Genomic DNA, 10,513 nt, shown 5'->3' with positions numbered 1-10,513 from the left:
CGAGGAATCTTTGATGGATACAACTCTGCAATAAAGAGCACTAGGGAAGCAAAGTATTGTTATGGTTTTTAATAAGCTCTCTCTCTCACACACACACACACATGCACACACGCATGCACACACCGTAATATTTTCTTAGTTTACAATGGTAGCTAAGAAAATGTTACTGAATATTTTTTTTCTAAGAAGCCAAACGGAAGTGAAATTTCTGTCACATAAGGCAACACACCCCAACTGGCTTTTGTTGAAGTGCTCAGTATTGCCTAAAGGCAGGAAAATCCCTGAGTAAGTAGAAGTGACAAATACGCTGTTTGGGAATTATTTTTTTTTAATGTGACCTATTTCGATTTGGTATGATACTGATGCTTTGCAGCTGCCTTTGCAGTTACTTTATGGTTTATAAAGAATGAACTCCAAAAGTATAAGACCTAATGGGTGGCTGAGGCAGTGAACTGGGGCCCAGAAGGTCAGGATGCGCCCAGTCTGACTATCAAATGGACCCCTCCTCTGCATTACACTAGATAAATAATTATCTAGTGGGGCGATCGTGGCTCAAGAGCTGGCAGGTCGTCTTGTAATCGGAAGGTTGCCGCTTCGAGCCCTGGCTCGGACAGTCTCGGTCGTTGTGTCCTTGGGCAAGACACTTCACCCGTTGCCTACTGGTGGTGGTCAGAGGGCCCGGTGGTGCCAGTGTCCGGCAGCCTCGCCTCTGTCAGTGCGCCCCAGGCCACCTGTAGCTACAATGTAGCTTGCCATCACCAGTGTGTGGATAACTAGATGTGTAAAGTGCTTTGGGATCCTTAGGGACTAGTAGAGCGCTATACAAATACAGGCCATTTACCATTTATTTATTCACCGTGTTACAGAAGAGTGGGCACATTATAAAAGCTCAACACATTAGCTCCACTATATGTTTCAGTCATGTTTCCATCTTGAGAACTACAGGCTAACTTTTTGTTATGCAGTATGTATTTTCCTGCAAATATTTATTCAATCGTTTTACACCACACTGATTATAATAGCCAGAGCGGTATGCTGGTTTCTTATAGAGTAGTGGTTGGCCATTATATTATGTTACACAAGAAAACTAAAGTGGTGCTCAAAGGAGGAAGGAGAGAAGATAGCAGGACCTGTGACTGCAGCTGTTATCCATGGTGGGGATCAAAAGACGGAATGATATTATTTGTATAAATAAAACTATATGCTATTACTTTAACACTTACACTGCGTCTGAAAGAAACAGACTCTGACAAGAGACAAGCTTTGTTTGCTTTCATATAATGTGGTGGTAAGTCCCCCCCTCCCTTAAAAGTTTTTACACCTGTGATCAACTTAAGGAAGTGCCCAGGCTCATGACAATGAAGTTCTGTAGAGTCACATCCTTTTAACCCTTTTAAAAAAAAGAAAAGCTAAATAAATGTATAAATGCCAATTAGATATTAATTGTGCACTAATTTTGTTCAATTTCACATGACATATATTTTTTCAGAATTTAAGAGATATAGTGAATGGCTTTAAATGCTTGTTTTGTTTTCAGTTATCACATCGAGTTATGATTTAAAATCATTCCTTTGTTTTATGCTTTCATAGTATGAAACTAATTAAGGGCCCTACATCCATAACTGATATAATAGGACTACGTCTTTGATCACAAAGCTGATCTGTTGATACTTAAGAAGTCAAATGCACGAGCACTCAGGAAACAAAGGCTGAATGTGCAAATGTGCTGCCCGACATGTGAGGAATATGTGCGCAGGCACACACACACACAAACAGCTGAAGCTGAGTAATTACGAGAGAGTGCTGCATGGTACATCAATATTCGATAAGACAAACATCATGAATATTCATTAGTTTGTTTACTCTCCCAGAGTGACAGACAAGACAAAAACCGTTCCACTGAGATATGTCATTGGCCCAAAGTAACACACTCTGACACAGGCACGGACACACACGCTGATTCACTTACACTGATAAAAGTTTACGACAAGCAGTAAAAGGCGCACACATTCTCACACACACACACACACACACACACACACACACACACACACACACACACACACACACACACACACACACAAGACTTCATCAAAAAAAAAAAATCACATAACACACAGATGGGAAAGAATAATTTCGCTTTCCTCACACGTAAACAAACGCATCCTCTACCCTCTCTCTACATGACAGCTGTAAAACTCTTCCCCAACTTTGTCTCTCTAACTTTCCCTGGGTTAAAATTAAAACCCCTCAAGGTCAGGTTGGATAATCAACTTTCTTGCCTGTGCTGCTTCATTAGCACCGCTGAGCGATATTTCCTCAGTTTTTTTCTCCTGTTGTTTTTCCAATTGGTCTAATCTCTCTGTGCCCCAATATCCCGCTGTAATCCGAGAGCTGTGTGAAAACTGCCTCTAGTGATCGCGGCAAACACAGCCACAGATGTCAGTGCACTTCCTGGTGCAGGCACACTGCTGCATGCATAAGCACTAATGACCCTCGAAACACTGCATGGTTCATAATATAGAAGGAGAGGCAGGTAGAATGACAGTGAGAACATTAGCATGTGTATGCAAATTGACTTTTTTTTTTTTAAATGAAGCCGGATCTTCTCTCTTGTGTCATCCATCACTGAAATGGCAATGTCTGATGATGGGTTTGTGGTCGTACACCACAGCTCACCGGGCATCTGCTCTCCCTGGCAACCTTGTGGAGGACAAACAGAGAGTCGAGGACTGCTGCAGAAAGCTTCAAAATTGAGATTAACCCCTTAGCTCGTCACAAATGAGAAGACAATATTATAATTACTCCTCAAGTGAGCTGTTTCTGTTTTTCCATTTGCCTTTTATCTTTCCACCAGGCGGTGGCCATATGGTGCATTGTTTATGTGTATGTGCGTGTTTCGATGTTTTGGTGTGTATGTACGCATGAGAGGGAGCAAGTATAGCTCGAAAAATCCCATTAAGGGGGATATGTATTGGTTTGCTGTGTTATTCAAAGCTTTCTGGGACATTAGTACCGACATATCTTTCAATGTCAGTGCAAACGGCAGAAAACAAACTAATCTGCTTCCCTTTTCCCCCCACTTTCTCTCTTTTCCTTTTTGAAAGTTTGCTTTCATCCCTCTGTGTTGCTCTACATCCATTCTTAGCTTCTTTTTTTTATTTCTTTTTCCCCTCCTCTCTATGCTGCTGCAAGGTACTTCATTTTCTTTCAAACTCCCTTCTGTCTGTCCTCTTAATACCACGAAAGCTTGTACTGATAAGCTATCAATGCACTGGGGTTTTTTTTCCCTTCTGGAGCTGAACTTGGTTTATAATAGTATATTTTCTACCTCTGTACATGCAAAATCCAAAAAAAACCCCAACCCAAAACATTAAAAAAAATATGGTCCTACAGCACTGTACAGTCAAAAGTTACCCCTGATTTCTTTTTATTTTGTGTCCAAGAAGCCAGATTTTCTTTTAATGTGGTCTTGAACAATAGTTCTCCAGGCTTCCTGGAGGTCTCTCAAAGGTTTTCTTTGGACTATGGCTGCTGTTTCATTTATTTTCACTCATATTCTTTTACCTGACCAATGAATGTTTTCTTTTGTTAAGCCACTTAACATTGACCTATGATGCACTAAGGTATATAAAGACACCTAACCAAAAAAAACAAACCCTTTTTAAATTGTATCTATAGGGACATTATTACTAGCAGCCTGTTGCTTGTCTCCAATTCTTTGAATCTCAGATAAAATAAAATAAGAAACCTGGACAAGTGAAGGTCAAAAGATGACAGGCCTTAACCTTTGACATCAAGAAGACATGGCACAGTTAGTCCAGGCACATCTCAGCACCCTTGTGAGTCTTCTAGTGGCTCCAAAACAATGTACAGTAAACGAACAGCATCTGAAAGTAATGTCTTTAAAAATAAAATTAAAAAAAGCAAAGACTTAAGACAGGACCCGGGAGATGCATTTCTCTCCCATCACTTGCTGAAGCCTCATCAGAAGTGATGACAGTGCAAGGCTAGCTGTCAAGGAGCCATTCTCAATGAAATGAAGCAGGGTTAAAATGCTGAGGTATGCCAAATTACACAAGTCCTGGGCTCAAATCAGTAGCAAGAGGACTTGATGATGATGAGTGAATCCAAATTTAAAATGTTTGCTTCAGATTGGTGTCACTATCTATGCTGTGGAAGTTCTATTATGATTCGGAGCAGCATTTTAGTTAGTGGTGTTGGAGAGTTTGTCAAAATTGCTGCAATTGTGAAGACTGAAAATTACTGTCAGATTTTGATCCACCATGCAACACCATCTGGAAAGTGTCTGATTGGCAATGGCTTCATTTCTCAGCAATGATCCCAAACACTCTCCCAATGGTGCAAAACATATCTTGATAGATAAAGAAAAATGGAGCAGTATCAGTCATGGATTGGCTTCCCCACAGCCAGAACCTCGACATTACTGAAACAGTGTGAAATCATCTTGGCAGAGAACAAAACAAAAGGCAGCCAACATCCAAAGAAGAGCTTTGAATGTCCTTCAGGAAGTCTCAAGAAATATTCCTGAACTTCAAGAAATTACAGGAAAGGTGGCCTAAGAAATTACAGGTTATGTTGAAGAACTCAATAAATATTTGCACATTTCAATGAACTGCTAAAACTCAGTTATTCAGCTTTTTCCAATCAAATGTAATGAAATGAGAGACAGATCAAGACAGTACTGTAGATATAGTGCTTTTATGAAAGATGCAGTAATGGCTGTGATAGAATAATTGGTATTTTTAATTTAAGCACAGAGATTAAGTATAACAATACATATTGCATACACTATGGCAACAACATATTATTATCAACATTCCAGGATTGCAGAAAATTGGATGAGTTGTTTAATACCTCTGCAGAAGTAATTATACTGATGCTGAAAGTTTTGTTGATGGTTCTAAAGTGTATAAATCTACACAGAAGGATAATTATATCCCAGTTCATCAGCAGCTTATAAAACAGCATCTGTGTTGGTGAGGCAATAATGGTCTATTTCACATGATAAGTGCTGAAAATACTAATGTCCATCGTACGTTGATAGGTCCAGTACATTGTCTCATCTGTTATTTTTTTGAACGTACAGTGAATAGACATTTTTGTGAATATTTACTAGGTAACAATAGCATGACATGCAAAATATCTAATATATAACACTCTCACTCCCCAGAGGTGCGAAAACGAGAATTTCCCAGAGGAAATCAATAACCTATCAGGTTCATTTTTATCATCACTCACCATGCTTATATCAGATATCTCACCCACTTGAATGCTAACCATGTAGAGCTTTTCCCTCAAGAGGGTTCAGTTGCTACCTCACAACAATCTCCACCCAGTAGCATCAAGAGCAAGGACATCCACAGGGAAAGACACACATAGCAATTTTCTTTCTAGATGTATCAAAACTGAATCGAATGAATACATTAAAATCCTCAGTATATTTGCTGTATCACCGAGAGTGCCTGATGAAAAATGCACGTACTGAAACAGTTTAATTTATGCAGCATAGGCAATTGTTTTTTAAAAACAGAAAGCCACATAATAATACATAATGTTAGATTTGTTGAAAGCTCTGTCATAATGTTTGCCTGTGTGTATTACATATGTGTGCATTATATATATATGTATGTATATGTGTGCGCTACTTTTGTATAAGCAATGCCTAAGGCCCAGCCTTCGGCACTGAGCATTTCAGATAGGTGACGAGATAAAAGGCGAATAAATATATGGAAGATGGGGAAGAAAACACACAACAAAAATCAAAAGAAAGAAGCCAAAGAAAGGAGACAAAAATAAACACAGAAATAAGATAAGACAAGCTTTGTGTGGATGCTTTTAATCAGACAATGCAACATCCATTCCACACAGTTACACATTTGGTTTGTGCCCTTGCACATTTCTGACCTTTCTCTTGCGTGAGTGTTTGGTATTGAGTGTGTGCTGCTGGTACATGTTTTTGAATAATAACTTGTTTCCTGTGAGTTAAGCGACAGGGTAGGCAGGTGTGCAGAACATCTATTGCAGTGTGTCGCTTTTATTAGAAAGATTCCTGTTTTTAGACTTTTTTCCTCTTGATAGCTGCAGTGTCGTGCAGCTCACAGCGCACTCTCAACAGTTATTCCTCCTTATACCTCACTGAGCATACTCTTGGGTCAATCCCATAAGGCTATTCATAAGGTTTTCTTACAAAGACTTATTATGCACACAGTAGCAATAACAAAACCATTAGCAAATTGTTCAAAGTACTGTGTGCTGAATGGTGCCTTTTGTTTATGGATAATGGACTCCCTCATAGGCTCTTTATAATAGTGGATGTCTAATTTTGGCTGAAAAGAGCAAAGACAGAAAACAACAGATCTGCTTGCACTGTTTGAACTGGCTCTGAAAAAAAAAAAACAAGCTTGTCATACGAGATGCAGCATTTTAAAACTCAAATATCTTTTAGGATACTTAAAAACATTTAGGTTCTGCATGGATTTTACTCTGCGTGTCCAAAAAACTGAAAATGAAATTTAAAGCAGCCATAATCATTGTGGACATACCCTGCAAATATAGGAGCTTTGTATTGCACAGTTATATATAGCTTTAATGCCAATAAGATAGAAACTTCAAATGCAAGTTTAATCTATGAAAATTGAATTAAGCTGTAGTATGAATTATATTCCTAGCTCTTTTTTAAAATAAAGGATGGATTTAAAAGTAAAAGTTAACAGTGGACTTGCATAAAGAATGAGGAAATATTAAAAAAAAGCTGCAAGACTGAGTTCTCATTCGTTGTATACAACAATCCATACACCTCAACAAAATGCTTTAAACCACTTAATCACAGATGTAGCATGCAAAATTCTGCAATTAACCACACACAGTGTCAGTGCCTGGAAATAACTGTTATTTCAACACATAGCAGAAGTGCAAGTGCAGGATGTTTAAAGCAACTGCAAAGGACTTGAATTGTTTCTTCCCCTTTCTTTTTCAAGTGGTTCTGATAAGTCAATACAGTGGATGTCTCTGTTTTTATTCACAGCTCTGTGTTCGAACGTGTATCCCTGACATCTGAACGAGGTTGGAGTACGACAGCCACGGAGCCTACGCACTGTGTAATATTTTATCCAGAATATTTTTGCTTGTCATTCTGAATTACAAATGAATAAACAAGTTGCAAATAAGGACTTCAAAGGACTACCTTTACCTCTGAGTGTGAACTAGTCTGGAGCAAAACATTACCGAGAGCAGCCCATACCATTTGATCTTTGGCTGTGAAGCACAGCACTAATTTCAGCTGCCAGCAGCTGTAAGTGTCATATTGTGCTGAAGTAAGGACCCAAATGCAGAGAGGCATAGATCAACAGAAAGCGAGCTGTTTAATAGGCTGATAAAAATCCAGAAGATTAATCCAAAATAAGAGCAAACAGAGTCCAAACCACAAAAAAATGAAATCTTAGTAACATGCAGAGGATGCAGACAACAACACAACGCGAAACAAGCAAACTGAGACGGCTTTAACCCTCTGATGCATAGTGGTCACTGGAGTGGACAGCTACTAAAACGTACATATCTCTTTAATGCATTGGTTTCTATGGTGGAACTGCATATTAGCCTCTAGAGTGCTCTCTGCTGCCATGCTCCATTGAGGTCAATTCAGTGTTCAGTTAGTGCAACTGCAAGTAAATTTCCTCTGAATCAAAGATGGCAGACAAACTGTCACCCCTGCCGACCACTGCTGGCATATCCTGTCAATCCTTCTATGCTAAAAGAGCCCAACAGGTAAAAAAAATATGATGATATGCAGTAACATCTAGGGAAGGATATTATCTGTTTGGAATAAGAAATTGTTATGTCTAATATGTAGAAAACTACAATTAACCATGTGTCCACTGTAGTGGACATCATGCATTACCCACTATATTTTTTTAACATAAGTCATAAATTGTCTCACTGTTTTTTGGGACTGTTTTGGTTATTATTAAGCATATAATTGTTACATTTATAAGCTACTCATTTAAAATATATATTTCTGTGCAGATCAGCTGTAGTTTGAGATACTATAATAATTATTTTATCATATTTTGTAGACTTCAAATGCAGCAAAGAATAAGGCAGCGTACAGAATAGTCCAGGAAATTCCATCCAGCTCCAGTGATGATGATTTCATTGATGAGTGCAGTGATGAGTCCAGTGATGATGAGAGTGGCTGCCAGAGCAGAACAGAGACATAGGAACTACGGATGATGAAGACACAGACAGTCAGGATGCAGAAAGTGAGAACGATGAGGGGCAGGATGAAGAGGAAGGTCAGTATGATCAGGGAGCTGTGGGAGATGGGTACATGGCACCTGACCATACTCAAGCCCGCAAAAATATTTGGAAAGTCCAAGACAATGACTTGGTTGGAGACTTGCCTCCTTTTCTAGGAGAGTGGAAATTGAATGTGGAGGGGAAGGATCCCATAGATTTCTTCAGACATCTGTTTCCAGCAGATCTAATTGATAATATAACATACAACACCAACTTGTATGGGAAAGAACTGTCAGTAACAAGAGAAGAGATTCACCCTCCAGCAATGCAAAAGAGGAAGACCCAGTGGGACCCCACAACCCGTGAAGTGGAGAGCAGTCATCAAAGTAGCCTGTGAGGTCAGGTTTGCCACAGGATATCACTGGCCCCAACTGACCGAGGTGAAAAATGCAAACAGGTGCCATGATGTTGCGTGCACACGGAAGACCAAATACATCTGCATGCAATGCTGTGTGCCATTGTGCCCTGGATGCGTTGCAAACTTTCGCACAGCCTAGGTGTGATGAACATAGAACTGTTTGGAGATGCAGAGACTAAGATGTCAGTTTGTGTTTTCTTCCAGCATGCTACTAAGGGCTTGGTAATACTGTCCTGCATCGTTATAGAACTGTGTAGACTCAAAAATGTTTCTCTTGTTGGAGATAGTTTGCCATATTCAGGTGTAGGATTCACAGCTAGGACTGTTGATTGGTTTTGTTATTTACGTCTAAACATTGGGGCCTTATGAGTTGAAAGTTCCAAAAAAATTGCTGAGATGTTTTTCAAAGGATACAAGCAAACAAGTGTTTGTATATTTACAATAGAACACAAGGTAATTAATTTTTATAGTAAATTCACAGTATTTCATGCTAAGTGCTCAGGCGCATGTAGTCCACTGGAGTGGACAAGTTTATAACTTTATAAAAAAACATATTTTTGGGGGGAAAAGAGTTGAACATTTTTTTTCATGTCCTGAGAAGAATAAAAGCACTTAAGAAAAAAATCTTGACCAAGGCTTTCATAATTCATGCATCAGAGGGTTTTAAATAAATACAAATAGCGCAATCAGGGGAGTGGAGTCACCTGGGTATCAAAAAACAAAAGGCAAGACGTGAGAGACAGGAGACTATCAAAATAAAACAGGAAATAACTGACTAACCACAAAGACTATACACTTAAATCTGACACAGAAGGACACAAGGGGCACAGCTATGAAAATAATATGACAAATCCACAACTGAATAATGTGAATAAACATGAAGTGAAACAAAGAATGAAGGTTTTAGAAATGTGAAAATCAAACATAAACAATAAACAAAAACATCAAGTTTATGAAAACGTGAAAAAAGTGTTTATAAGAAAAACACAAAAATTCTCTTTCCTGATTAGGTCACAAAAAATATTGTCCCGAGTAGTAAACATCCAGGTTACTTTGAAGTTTGAACCACCTCACATGACACAGCAGCCCCAACCAGTTAGAGGTGTTTGGCCCTCAGCTGTGACACTAATTCTCAGGACAGACTGGTGGTCACGGTGGATCAGTAGAGAACTGCACAGGCTCCATCGGGGAAAGGGATCAAGGTCCAATGCCATCAACAGCAGACTTGTGAAGATCTATGCCAACCGGCTCTGTGACGTACTGCAGCAGCTGTTCAACCTGAACGTGTGTCTGGAGAGAGTGCCAGACTATCTTTGCAAAGTTCCAGCTCCAAAAAACAAAACAAAATAAACACTACAGACCAGAGGCCTTAACCTTTGAAGACATGGCACAGTTTCTTCTGGCACATCTCAGCACCCCGGTGAGTCTTCTAGTGGCCATACTGCTGTTTGCCTACCAGCTCTTGGTGGAGCTGACACAATCATCTACATGCTGAAGAGGCCTTGCTCCCTCCCGGACAGGTCAGGCAGCACTGTAAGAATTATTCTTCAACATGTTCCAGCCTAGACTGCTAAGAAGAAAGCTGGGAGAGATGCAGGTGTGCACTCCTGTGATAAGATGCATCAAAGACTACCTGCCAGGAAGACGTCCCTGAGAATTCAGAACCATGAGACCGCTGTGTTCAACACTGGGGGTTACACAGGTGATATATTGTCTCCCTTCCTGTTCACAATCCACACCTCTAACTTTAAGTTCAACTCTTGGTAGGCGGGAACAGAAAAATGGGGAGCGAGTAAACAGCTTGATGAAGGGGTGTGGGATTAACCACCTTTAAAT

The 10,513-nt window shown here is 39.6% G+C and overlaps 1 protein-coding gene and 1 long non-coding RNA gene across 2 annotated transcripts in view; one reads left to right on the top strand and one right to left on the bottom strand.

Moving 5' to 3' along the window:
* The window catches only part of cntnap2a (contactin associated protein 2a), a 398,850-nt gene that overhangs the window by 112,656 nt on the left and 275,681 nt on the right, over window positions 1–10,513 (bottom strand). The window lies entirely within an intron of this gene.
* Window positions 5,813–9,237, top strand: LOC113028921 (uncharacterized). Its single transcript, XR_003273307.1, has 2 exons — window positions 5,813–7,788; window positions 8,097–9,237. It is a non-coding gene; the product is annotated as an uncharacterized LOC113028921 (long non-coding RNA).

The sequence above is a fragment of the Astatotilapia calliptera genome, chromosome 9 (assembly GCF_900246225.1).
Source record: "Astatotilapia calliptera chromosome 9, fAstCal1.2, whole genome shotgun sequence".
NCBI classification, from domain to species: domain Eukaryota; kingdom Metazoa; phylum Chordata; class Actinopteri; order Cichliformes; family Cichlidae; genus Astatotilapia; species Astatotilapia calliptera.
This window is presented reverse-complemented; position numbering and strand designations above follow the sequence as displayed.